Genomic DNA, 14,447 nt, shown 5'->3' on the forward strand with positions numbered 1-14,447 from the left:
TATTTCTGTCAATACCTCCGAACTCCATATGGAGGATCAGCCCTTCCTGTTGGACCGTGTGGATGGTTGGGCAAAGAACATATGTCAACCCCTAATTTTAATTAACGTATATGGTAATACAAAAAGAAAAGCTGTTGAAGCTAATCAGCTTGTAGAACATTTGCTTCATTTAAAAAGTTTAATTAGTCCGCCATATTGGCTAGCCTCGGGTGACTTCAATCTCATCTTATTCCATCGCCCAAGCGAGGAACATGTACAAACAGCGGGATCAGTGCCAGGTCAAAGCATGCCATTGCATGTAAAGAAAGATAAGATGGGAGAGAAGTTAATAAAGACCTCTGAGTTAGCTGGCCTATTTACCCTGAACAGGTGTAATCCGGCTGATATGCCTCCTGCATGGACAAGAGCCTCAGGAAAGGTGGTTTCATACCAAGATTACACACTGGTAAATTTCCTATTGTACAAGAATGTGAGCGACTTCAGAGTTCTAGATCGCGTGGAAAGTGACCATAATCCCCAGGTAATTAAGGTACAGACTACAATGTGCAAGCAGGAGAAAACTTGGCATTGAAAACTTAAAGCGATTGAAGTGGAGCTTGCGTTCAGTCAAAACTCAAGCAGGAGAGGCAGTGGCTAGCCTGGAGTGGACGGCCACTGGAAATACAAATTTGAAATCTGCATGGGAGGCTTTCGACTGAAGAACTCACAAGCCAAGGCTCTTTGAAGAGAATGAACAAGAGAGCTCACCTGGGGTGCCTTAATGGCATATCTATATGCCTCACTCAGTGCACATGAGAAAATCGGCTGTGTGTAGGCTGCTGAGGCTACTGTGTAAATTTTCAGGGGATGAAATATTAAGTGTCCTCTGTGAACAAAGGAAGCTCTTAAAAAAGAAAATACGGTCTTTTACAAAAAAACTGCAGGAATTGAAAAAGGCCCAAGAGCTGCCCACGATGCAAACATAAGCGAGGAAGTTTGAGTACGTCATATGAAATCACATTTTAAAGAAAGTTCTACGGTAGAAGTCTCTCCAGTGTAATGGTAAAGGGGTTCTCGGAGATCTGAGGAACAGAATACTATTATATTTATATCATGAGAAATAATCAAGATTATTGGAAAATCATGATCTGACTGCGCACCTGGCCCTAATGGGTTACTGCAAGCACTGTTGAAACAGTCAACGATAAAAGGTGCAACCTTCCTTGCATCAATGTTTAATTACATCCTGTCAGCTGGAATTGTTCTGGCTAGTTGGAAGGGATCAATAATTCATGCTATCTAGAAGGAAGGCAAGGCCTCCTCACCAAATAGTTACCGATTATTCATGCTCTTGCACCTGGACCTTAAATACTTCTTTATATGCCTATTGCAGGATCTCGAGTCTTCGGCCGTAGATTATGGCATACTTCTCAATAATCAAAGTGGCTTTATTAAGGATCAAGGACATTAACTAATCTTTTGGTGCTGGGTTTGACAATTAATGGAGCAAAGGCAACTGGGCCCCCTACTCTATTTGTGCTTTGTTGATTTTAAAGCAGCCTTTGACTGTGTCCCCCATATCAACCTGTGGGCAAAATTACAGCGATGGGGGCTGCCTCCAACTATTCTGAATGCCATTAGACTACTTTATTCTGATACACTCCTTTATCCAGGGCAGTTGAAACAACAGCTGGCTTAAAACAAGGCTGTGTTTTATCATCACTTCTCTTCAACTTATATATTGGAGACCTTTCAACAGTGTTAGACAGCCAGTCCGCTCATCCTCCTACTCTTGGCGGTCAACAAGTATCTAACTTGCTGTATGCAGATGACCTGTTGTTACTTGTCAATTCTAGAATAGGTTGACCAAGACTGTTGAACAACTAAGGAGGGTATACTAAGATCAATGATTTGGAAATAAATCAAAGTAAAACAAAAGTGATCGCCCTTAATCGTAGACACTCTGATCAGATTTAAGTGCCATCTAAATGGAAAGCTAATTGAGGAAGTGGTCACTTATACGTATTTAGGGGTCAAGATAGACTACAGAGGCATGCGTGCATGCCATAGGGAAGTGTTAAAGGATAAAGGTCAAGCACTCAACCATGCCTTTGGAACCCTAGCTAGAACTATTTGTGGACATACTCTTAATCTGTTGGCATCAGTTATGAGAGCTAAACTACTACCAACACTCTCTTATGGTACAGAAAAAATGAGGGGGGGGCAGAGAAAGTTCTCTTTAATAAACTAATGGTAAAATCATACAAGCAAGCTTTCCGGTTATCCAGGTCGACATCCCGTCAGACTGAAGTTTTCGCTAGTAAGGCAGTCGCTGGCTAGACCTGCAGCATTTATAAAATCTTGTTGCAAATGGCGGCATTCTCCGGAAGGGACGCTAGCTAATTTAGTATGGCTGCTAATTCATCTTGAGAGGGGCAATAGTAACTACGAGAAGTATCTTGAAAAAGGTGTAAAACAGCTGGATCTGGTAGACTTATGGGACTGCATTTTGTCTGGTCCAGTATTTAGGAAAGCAGTTAACAAATCAATTAAGCTCCAAAGCTGGCTAGAAGATATGGAGGAACTATCCAAGTGGTCACATGGGTGGCTGGTTCTAAAATCGTATAAAGAATCGCTAATTATGGCTGCTCCTTATTCTTTGAAAATTAAGCAAAGTTTTTTAAGGCTATGACTTGGAGACACTCCAACGTTAGACTTCCTACCTAAATGGAAGAAGGATGCTCAAAGAGAGAACCAGGAATGTTGTTTGTCATCTGGCAGTGGAAACATTGGTACATGTGGTCTGTATCTGCCCAGCCGTGGTTAATCAGAGAATAAAATCGTTGCTCAAGGAATTTAATGCTGTAGGGGTCCGAACCTGTATGTACACCAGCCCTCATTGAAGCATTCGATCCAAGAAATGAAATTTTGAACATAAGGCTGGTCCAGTTCCTGGAAAGCTTTACTTCACTTGTTGCTTTAACTAGTTCCTAGTGACAATGGAACCTGGGTGAGTAACCGGGCATGCTGATAATGGGACTCTGTGCTTGTTTACCAACATCTTTGATCCCTACCTCCTCCGGGTCCTTTAATATGGATAAGGGTTATGATGTGTAAATTGTCCCTCTGCGTATCATATCAGTTAGGGGAAAATCATTAGTTTTGGGTACTTGAGTTGCTCCAGTATTAGGGCTTGTTGATGAATATAAATTGGTCTTTTGCTAAATGTCCTGATAACTGCCTCCTATGTTGATGGAATGAGAAGCACTTTTCTGATCTATTGTGTACATCACATTTGTTAGTGAAAGTATCAATATGTGGCTCCTATGAGGCTGAAATACTAGGCATTTTCTGCACATATTGTGTATTATCGAATGCATTAACATGGAATTTCAAAGTTGGGTTAGTGTCTGGGCAATAGGTTTAAGGGTTAATTTGCTCACACTCAGTTGCTTAGGCACTTCTACTGTGTTCAGACTGATCGTAATGCCCTTCTTGTCTAACTTTGCCCAGGATATTTTTAGTATAGAAAATGAAGATGGCTAGTCTTGGGATATTTTATTAAGGATTAATTATTTAAAATCTGATTGGCACTTACCTGTTGCGCAGATGCATTGTTATACACTTTTTGCTTAATTTTGCACATTATTAACATTAGCAATTTTAATATAAATTGTTTTTATATTTTTTTTCCTTGGAACACGGACTAACATGCTGCCTTGTGATATAACTTGTTTATACCCCTGTTAAATGTGATCTGCAGTTTGCTGAAAACTGAATTATGTGGGTCAAATGTTTTTATTTTATTGATTACAGTTTGATCTATGTTTATTATTGGTTTGGAATGTTTTTTGTTTTTCATTAACTAATAATATAATTATTAACTAGTGTTGCTTTGCAGGGTTGTGTTACCCTAGTGTTGCGTTGCAGAGTTGTGTACCCTGTTGTTGCGCTGATGTGTATGTTGCACCTCCTTCTAGTAGTGTGTTGCTGAAGGGTCTGAGTGTAATTAAATTGCATTATGTGACAATTGCTGTAGCTGATATTTTAGGATTGTCATTTATTTACATCTTTAGTCCTTTTTATTTACTATTTTTTTTCAGTTTGAACTTGTACTACCATCTATTGGGCCTTATGTTAAAGGACGATGTTATTTCCATCATTTGTTTTCTCTGAGAGAAGATGTTTTATGACTTGAATTGTTGCTATGCATTCTCTCCTTAGTTACCAGTTCTCTGCTGCTCAGCCTGTGTGTGTGTGTGCCTGGCTGGTGTGAGTGGGCAGTTGGTGATAGTGGGCTGAGCAGCAAGGATGATACTCCTGGTGGTGAGTTACCTGTAACTAAGATGGATAAACCTACATCTTATAACCTACAAAGGATCTTCTTAAGCAGAAAATCCTAACTATCTAGTCTTAGCAGACCAAACAGCAGATTTCATACTCTAGACCGATGAGCTGATCCTGATCTGCTTTAAAGAAAACATCATAAGAAATATGTCATAAACAATGTAAACTACACATATATGAATCTATTAGTACGTTCAATAACCACACCAGTTTTTTAAGAAGTTAAATATTTATTTCCCTATATTAACAATACTAAAGTAACGAACATCATTCTCAAACTCAAATGATACATGTATAGAAACAATAATGACAGATTTAGACGGCGCATGAATCTAAGTTTAATCAATGCAAATAAAGACAATATCTCAATGGTTATTACACAGAACCATAGCAATAGAATTTGGGCAAGAGAAATTGAATACATTTGACATAACAAAGAAAGGGAATCAAAGAACATTCATGAATATGAGAGTAACACCTCACTGACCACTAATTAGCATCAAAACGTTGGACTTCATGTAAAAGAATTTAGTAACATGAATTTAGAAAACATCTAGCTAAGGTACTATCAAAAATAGCCGCAGTGTTTTGATATCAGCAGTTGGTACCTGAAAAACAAAAGAAAAATAATATGCATTTCATACATTTACCCAGTCACTAAGGTATTCAGTAACAACGTCTACTTCATCAGGAAGACAAAAACATCGGGCATCAGGATCAGAACAGGAGCAAAGTGAGGGGTATGGTTTAGAATTTGGACTATAAGATTACTAAACCATCGAAGTATTTGTTCAGTAAGGAACAGATGAAGTAGATTCAGAAAAATAATAAACACCAGCATGACAGTGGACTAACTGCCAAAGCTTGAAATGTTAAAGTGACAGATTATAAGAATCTCTGAAACTCAAGATACACGAAAGCCCTAAAGAAGAATGAGCAAAAATAATGAATCCCAAATTAATGGTGACTGAACATTAAATTAATCTTGTTAAATCCGATGATTGGTCCATAGAAATATGGTGAGAAAGTTATGTCCAATCAGAACACTAACAGATATCAAATTTATATAACATGTTAGCTCTAAGTCTTTCTATTTGTTGTTATTCCATTGAGTAAACTCAAACTAAATACATTAGTAACTTGTCTTCTTTTCTTCTGTTGCATCTGTGGACTCTCTGTTCTGTTACTTCAACTACGTTGGTTGACACCAGATAGTGGTTACAAAATATGGAAACATTTTTCATTGCGCCATTCTCTTCTCAAGGAAAAGGAACATAGATTAGAAACATAACTACAAGCAAAATATACAAATACAGTGAATGAAGTCTGTTAGGCCACGGAAATGCAGCTTGGAAACAGAACACACTAGAAACATTTTATACAGAAGACATTGCACAGTGACCTTGCATCTGCTCACGACCAGCAGAGGTCACTAAATTCTTGTTAATTCTGACATTTATTTTAGCAAAGAAACATACTCCCTTTAAAAGACGAAATAATTTAATCAGCTTAAGTTAGCATGGAAAACATAATATAGGCCATTAAGTCGATCACAAATTCTCAAGTTAGCATAAAATTAATACATGATGATTAATATATCGAAATGTAAATATGGTTATATATGTGAAAAATAAAACATAAAATGTATGCTCTTACAATCCCTCCTCTGATGACTATATGTCATTACACAAGAACCCAAAATACATTTATTTATTTCAAAATTGTGAATATTGTCTCATTCACATTTTTATGAAATTTTTCTTCTCAAATTTTCCCCATAAAGTTTTTCCATCTGAACATTCTCTGATCCTTTCAAATCTTCTTCTTTTGATCATTTGAAATAATTTATATGTTCCCCAAATCCCACTTAGACAAAACACAGAAATTGAAATCCATTTTAATATAATACCTTCTCCTAGGTTGCCAATCCATTTTCCCACTGAAGCAATTCCCGTCCCAGCCTTTTCCCAAATAGCAGTTTCAGTTAGTTCTTTAAATTCTGTTTTATCTCTTGTTAAATTATTAATTAAGCCTCTAACTATCTTAGTATTGTCCAATATGTACGAACAATAGTGACGCGGACCAAGTAATTTACAAACTCCGCCCTCTTTTGCTAAGAGAATGTTTAACGCAAGGCGGTTCTGAAGAGTTATAGTTCTTGTCACAGCCATTTCAGTATTCAGGAGTAAAATAGCTCCTGAGTGATCTGTTAACATGTTTTTTCCAACTGTAGACAAAATCTGTATTTTTATTGAATTCAGAACAACTCCCACTCAAGCAATTATCGCTCCAAATATGTCTCCCACAACGCTATAAGTTGATTCCCGCTTGTGTCTTGTTTAAATTTCTGAAAATTTAGGAAACTTACTTAAGTCTTCCAGTTGGTACATTTTTGGAAAGACTACTTCCAAATAGCATGTGCCATACCATCCTCTAGGAAGACGGTAATAAGCATTTTTGCCACAAATAAAGTAGACCCCTTACACTGGTGGATCCTGACCATTCAACATAAAGCACTATTTACTCCCCAAAAAAACAGTTGTCTACATTCACTTGTTCCCACATATACTCTATCTACATAAGACTGTGGCCTGTGTATACAAAGCTTGCCTACATGTAATGCATCTAATGTCAGCTTCCCTTGTTTAGTTATGTCAGTATATGTATGCTCAGTTCCAGGACTTCGCAAAACTAATCCCTTATCTATTTTTGCTTTAATTGCTCTTCCCCTATCCTCTGTGTTATCTAGAAATTTCTTCCCTACAGTGTACGTAAACAGGTAAGATTGTTGCAATGTGCGAATGTAGATCCAAAGGTTAATGTAGGTTCAAAGAAACCCTTTACTATCTCTATATTGTGATCCCTAGCTATCTTACTAAGATCTTCAATAATAGGCTCAAAAGAAAACACAATATCTAAATTTGAATAAAAATATTGAATACATTCTTGATTAAAGAGCTGTGTTAATAAAATACTACAACATATAGCATTAGTAAGCAATAAACTATGATAAGAAATTCCCTCCTCAACAGAGGCTGGAATCTGTGTGCAGACATAACAATCTTTCACATCCATTACATCAATATACTTACACAATAAGCAATAGAAGACATTAGAAGAAGTTATTTCTCTTCCTTTAAGTATTTCTCATCTACTTTTAACCTAGCCATATCTGAAAGATCAGTAGTTGATTTTGAAGGAGTAACAGTTGTAGATACAGCTATGGTGTGGTTGGCTCCATTCGATTTAAAAAAACAATCACACTCATAATCAATAACAAGCATACTATTGCGCAAACAATTGCCAAACTAATACCTGTACATTTACAGCGACTATTCGTAGTGTGCTGATCACTAAAGATTCCCATGGTCTGTAAAGAACCAAAAAGCAAAAACAATTATGGCTATGCAGCAAAAATCAAAAACAAAAATAAAAAAACAAAAAACAAATTTTAAAAAAATCTTCAACTTGCGATCTTTAAATTCAATCCCTACTAATTTTTGCTCTTTTTTTTTTTTTTCCTTCTCTTTTTTTTTCAAAAATTAATTCACACTATCAGGACTCTTGATCAAAGTTCGGTAGAAATTGTCAAAATCAGTTTAGCGGCTTGTCAAGTTAGGTTATCAAAGCCTTTTCCGGGTACTATTTTAACAGTCTTTTGGCCTTCATCATTTTGTTTTTCAAAAATCAATTTTCCATACAAATGTTCATCAGTTTTCTTCACGTACCAAAATATAAACCTGGAATGTCTGTCAAAACAGAAATTGTAAAACTGTTCTTGCCATTCATTTGTAATTGGATATGCCCATTCAGGATCCGAATATTTCTTGTTGGCAACTCTTTTTCTTTTCAATCTTTGATGACCATAGACCTCTCCTTCACTCAAGTCTTCTCCGTTCAACTCGTTTTCTTCCCAAATTGGTGGTACTATGTTAATCGTCTCTGCTTCTGAGCTTTTCTCTGGCCAGTTATCACCCTTTCGTAGCTTTTTCGTCAATACTCTTAAAAATCGAACTTGAACTTTTCTCCTTTGACGTTCCTGCAACTGGTTCAGGAGGAGTCAAACCTTTTTGGCTTGGATCTGTCTCAACTCCTTCTCCACTGGGGTCAGTCACTTTTTCAGTCTCGTTTATCAGACCATCTGCTTCTGAGGACACCCTCCTCTGAGCAGGTCTTCTCTTGACCGGTACTCTCTCTTGTTCTCCTTGAACCAGTACTTTTATTATTTCGGTTGAGGATGATTCTCCCTTGCCTTCCAGGATACCTTCCACTTCGTCTGATATAGGAGTGGGTATTCCGACTGGAGCTATTCCAGGTGTGGTCTCCAGCTCTTCCCTTTATTTTTCTGGACCTGGAATATGCTTAGGTGCAGGCAATCTCAACAGCTCTTTTTGCTTTGTTGGATTGTTCCTTTCCGAGTATGGCTGCATGTATCCAGTTCGCAAGTCCAGCACACTTCACAGCTGTAGTCGTGATTAATATCACCTGGTAGGGTCCTTTCCACCTTGGCTCTAAGCACAACTTCCTCACGTGCTTACGAATAACGACCCAATCACCAGATTTCAAGGTGTGTCCTTGACCTTGAGACGATTGAAGTGTTGTAGCTTCCACCTGATGAGAGAAAGATCGTACCGCATCAGCTAGACCCTTACAGTAGTCTAACAACATTTCATCTGTAATGTTCACAAGTGCATTTGTAGGTTCTTCCCTTGAGGATTTCATGGGGCGACAGTCCTGTTTTCTTGTCAGGAGTGCTTTTCATTGACATTAAAACCATTACTTATACATCTGGCCATTTCAAATTTGTTGATGCACAAACTTTCACCAATCTTGATTTTAGAGTGACATTCATCGATTCCAAAGACACTGGGAACCCGAAACATGGTATTAACTCTCTAAGAAGTAACTTTGCTAATGTATGGCTATCATTTCTCCTTGTTGGATAAGCCTCAATCCAGTGACTGAAAATACACACAATCACCAACACGTAGTTCAAACCAGCACACGAGGGCATCTCAATAAAATTAATTTGCATTCTGTTAAACGGTCCTGCTGCCATGCCAATGTGTCCCATATTGACCACTCTCCCTTTGCCAACGTTCATCTGTTGACAAATAGTGCATCTATGGCAGATTGCTTCGGCAACCTGTCTAAATTTTGGATTGAATCCATGCTGTTTGAGAGTACAGACCATCGCATCTCTCCCTATGTGAGCTTGTCCAGGTAGCATCTTGCCATCTGTGCCAGTAGACTGTTTGGCAGAACTACTTTCCCTTCCCCCTGTCATCCAGATATCATCATCCCTTTGAAGACATTTTAATTTCAGACATTATTTGCGTTCCTCTTTAGGGACATTGTCTTCAATAGCTTTTAGCTCTTCCAAGGTATCAACAATTTGCATAGTATAATTTGCATAGACCTCATCATTTTCAGCTAACAATTCCCATTTTCCTTGGAAAGATATGCCATTCAAGGCACAAAACTTTGCAACTTGATCTAAATATGCATTTCCCAAAGACACATAATCTTGTGACCTCTGATGTGCACTGCATATCACCACAGCAACTTTCCCAGGCATTTGAGTTGCTTTTAGTAACTCATTAATTCTCTCACCATTTCCTATTGGTGAATCAGAAGAAGTTAGGAAACCTCTCTGTGGCCAAATCCATATTGACATTCTGTGTAAATTGTCACTTTCATCTGATTTGAAATATTGCAAGCTCTAGTAAGAGAGAGCTACCTACTCTACTTGTGCAGAAAACACTCCTCGAAACCATGAAGCTTCCAGTATGCCAGTGATAGTACATACCCCATATCCTGCTCTCAGTGTTCTCACAATATCTCGCAGACAGGAACCATCAACAAAACTAATTTGACCATTTTCTTCCAGGCAGGTATCTCTAATGTCTGCTCTTGGTTTTGTGCATAACTCTGTAATTTCCAAACAATCGTGTTCTGTATCCTCTAATTTGTCAGAACCAATGTTTTCTATCGGGAGCAAGGTTGCTGGGTTAAGCACTGTACATCTCTTAATTGACACATTTGAGGATACCAAGATTGCTGTCTCATATCTAGTCGATCTTTAAATGATGAGGCACTGTGTCTTGGAACGTGTAAGTAAAATCTCTATCGAGTGAGGGACCATTATAGAAAGGGGATATCCCATTACCATGTTCTCACTCTGAGCAATACTCTGCTCAACTGCTGCAACGGACCACAAACAACTAGGTAAAGCTGCTGCGACTGGATCCAAAATAGCTGAAAAATATGCTACTGGATGAATGACACCACCATGTATCTGAGTCCAAACAGACAAGGAACATGCATTACGTTAATGACAAAACAACAGAAAACTCTTAGTGTAGTCAGGCATACCTAAAGCTGGAGCTTGACACAAACTCTTTCAGCTCAGAAAGTGGTTTGATGCAAGCTGCATCCAATTTTATAGGATCAGAAACATCCTTATGAGTCAGCTTCTGTAATGGCTTTGAAAGAACTGAAAATTTTTGACTCCACTGACGATAATCAACCATTCCTAGAAACATCCTCCCATATTTCTGTGTACTTGGTATTTCCATCTGCAAAATTGTAGCTACTCTTTCTCTCTCAGTTCTAATAGTTCCTTTCTCTATCAGATGACCCAGATATGTCGCCTCTTTTTGACAGCCCTGCAATTTAGCGGGGGACACTTTGTCCATTGTCTCCAAGGAAATTCAACAAGGCAATCGTGTCATATTTGCATCCTTCATTTGTCTTTGATGCGATCAGAAAGTCATCAATGTATTGCACCAGTGTCGATTGATATGGCATTACCTATGACTCCAAATTCTTTTTTAAGATCTGGTTGAAAATGGATGGTGATTCTGAAAACCCTTGTGGAATTCTACAACAACAGTAGACTTAGCTCAAAAATTTTAAACAAAATAGATACCTGCTGTCCTCATGAAGAGGCATAGAATAGAATGCTTGACATGGGACTAACACAGTAAACCATTCAGCATTGCATAGGATCTGAAACATAACCACAGCTGGATTTGGGACAACTGGACATTTAATCACAATGTCATTTATTTTTCTCAAATCCTGTACAAGATGGATTTTTCCACATGGTTTCCATAGACCCATTATTGGTGAATTACATGGGCTACTCAACACTTCTTTCAGAATTCCTTTTTCCGCAAATTGCTCTATCAAAAATGTTACACCTTTGATTGCCTCAGTCGTCATTGGATACTGTGGAGTCAGAGGGAAAGCTACATTTGGCTTCACTGATACTCTGACTGGTGACTGGTTCTGCTCCTTTAATCAACCCTATGTCCTTTCCTGAAAGATCCCAAACTTTAGACTTAACAGTCTTCTGCAAATCAACAGGAAGATCTTTCACTTCAAAAACTGGAAAGAAACTAATCAAAGGAGCTTCCTTAATTTCTGGCTCATCAAAACTAATCAAAGGAAATTCCCCAGACACCGACCCATTACTGGCAGTGTTGAGTCTTCTTCATCATCACTGTTTGTCTGAATTTCAGTTCCTTCATCTGAACAGGTAATTGAACATCTTGTTTTGCACAACAAATATCTTCCCAATAGTGACGCTGGACTTAAATCGCAAACCACAAACTTGTGTAAACCCTTAAAATGACTAATTTTAACCAAAACCGGCTCTGTAATGCGGTTCTTCAAATATTGATTCACAACACCCACAATGTGAATTGTCTTTCCTGACAAAGGCAAATCTGGAACCTCTGCAGATCTTACTGTTGAGCGTGTAGCTCCTGTATCAACCAGCAAAGAAACTTGGTGACCATGCACTCTTCCTTGAACATAAGGACCCTTCTGATCCACTTCTAATGAAGCAGCCATCATACACTCCTCCTCATCTGAACTATTCGACAGCCATACAACGTTTATTCCAATATCACTATGTAAGGGAAACTGTTGAATGGCATTAGTACTATTACTATTTATTTTCTGACCCGTGACTACCTGAAAAAGCATCACCTTTTGATGATCCATAGGACTCTGTGGTATTTGTAATTGTCTGAATTTGTTGTGCGGGCAGCATCTGCACTTGTGGCTGCATCTGCTGTAACTGAGGCAATTGTACTTGTTGTACCTGCGGCTGTACACTTTGTACCTGTTGCCTGGGCTGCAGTGGTTGGAAACCCTGCATAGGATATACATTATTCTGGAAATTTTGGATTTGACCTCTCATTCTTGATCCTCTCATATTCTGAAAAGTATTGACACCCTTCGTTTGTTGAACAACACCTCCTTGATTCAACATTGGACACTGTTTCTTCCAGTGCCCAATTCCTTCTCAACCATGACAAGGTAATATTACTTTTCCCTGCAGCTCTCCTTGCATCATCACAGAATCAAACCTACACCTCGATTAGCAATTAGAAGTATCATTCCACCACAACTTCCACCTCTGCTTCCATTCTGAATCATACCCTGATTCTGAAACATGCCATTTCTCTGCTGCTGTTTAGGCTGAAAACACCTTTGATCTGCATCACCATTGCTTTTTCTTTCAACTTTTTCTATTTCAATTCAGTCTCATCACTACAGTACTTCGCATACTGTAGCACCTTATCAATCGGTTTTGCTTTCCAACAAATCGAATGATTCTTAATCATCTGGCTAATTTCTGGTCTCAATCCTTCAACAAACCTGAACACAAAATGAATCCTATGTTTCGGCTCGAATGTTTCTGTACCACTGTAACGTTTAAATGCTTTCAACAACCTCTCGGAGTACGCATGAATTGATTCTTTTACCTCTTGAGCTGTCCTACATATGCATTGCCAATCAGTGTTTTTCAGCGAATTTCTCGTTTTCAGGAATTCAGTGACCTTTTAGTAATACTTCATTACTTCAGGAGATGGTGCACCTGTTTTCAGATCTCTTTGTGGCTCACTTGTTGGCCAATCTACACTCCTTTTGCACTCAATCCACAAATCTATTGGAACATCGATCTGTAAAAGAGTGTTCAAATCCTCCCACAGGAATTTTCCAAGTTTCACAAACCTATCTGCTGGTTCCATTCCACTGGTTTCTTCCTCAACCTGGGGTTATCATTTGTAAATGACAAAATATAATTTCTGCTTCAAGGGACATGAACGAAATTCCCTCCTGGAATCTCTCTCATTGGTAAAACTTTTACTGGCATTTTAATCAGTGATACATTTACAGAAGGAATATCTGAACCTTCTCTCTGCCTTTCTCTTTTCTTGACCCTTCTGTCTTCCCATTTCTATAAGGCTCTCCAAATGTGTACTCTCTCAAGTAACTCTCCAAGATGCGTTTTCATCCCTGCAGACCTCATGTGTTTAAAATCTTCAGCTTGTAGGCTTAATCTATAATTTCTCTTTAGGCATTTTTGTTTTCGTAAGATCTAGCTCATATTTGTCAGTTAATTCTTGTAAGCTGATGTACCTCTGCTGCTCCCTCTGTGATTAATGGACACAAATATCTCAACTGTGTTTCAGTATAAGAATCAAGTCTGTTTATCCCCATTGTCCCTTCCAGAAGCTTACCTGCTTCCATTGACAATATTTATGTAATCCTTTTCCTTAAACTGACTCTCAGAAATACTTTTAGACTGACTATCTGAATTGTTTGAAGCACTTAATTATTCTAACCACCTTGTTGCTGTGCAGTCAGATTTCTTAATGAAATATTACCAGGTTGTACACTCGGTGACTGCTGTTGCATTTGGTCACACGTTGAGGCGTTAATATGTTTAACTCAGAACCATTACCTAATTCAGTTGGTTCAGAATTTCTAATTGGAGTTAAATCTAATAATAATATTGATCTATTTAGAGTCTGTCTTATAGGTGACAATAATCTAATGTCTTCATTCTGATTTTGAACTCCTTGATTTTCTGTGCTTTTTTTACTGTGAGCATATAAATGCACAAGTGGACCAAATGTAATGGGTACTAAAATTGCATCTGGGCTCCTGGTTTCTACAATTTGAGTATTCTCTACTCCATCATTCTCCATTTGAGGCAGTAACATTGGGAGTGGGCCCTGTCTGAATCAATCTCAGCTCCTGTAAATTCTGACCCAACGATACTACTAAATTAGTAGTAGTGTTCAAAATCGGAACATCTG

General features: G+C 38.2%; 1 protein-coding gene across 2 annotated transcripts in view; it reads left to right on the forward strand.

Annotated features, from left to right (window-relative positions):
* Nucleotides 1–14,447, forward strand: part of TADA1 (transcriptional adaptor 1) — a 193,009-nt gene that overhangs the window by 37,388 nt on the left and 141,174 nt on the right. The gene's annotated exons all lie outside the window — the stretch shown is intronic.

The sequence above is a fragment of the Pleurodeles waltl genome, chromosome 4_2 (genome assembly GCF_031143425.1).
Source record: "Pleurodeles waltl isolate 20211129_DDA chromosome 4_2, aPleWal1.hap1.20221129, whole genome shotgun sequence".
NCBI classification, from domain to species: Eukaryota; Metazoa; Chordata; class Amphibia; order Caudata; family Salamandridae; genus Pleurodeles; species Pleurodeles waltl.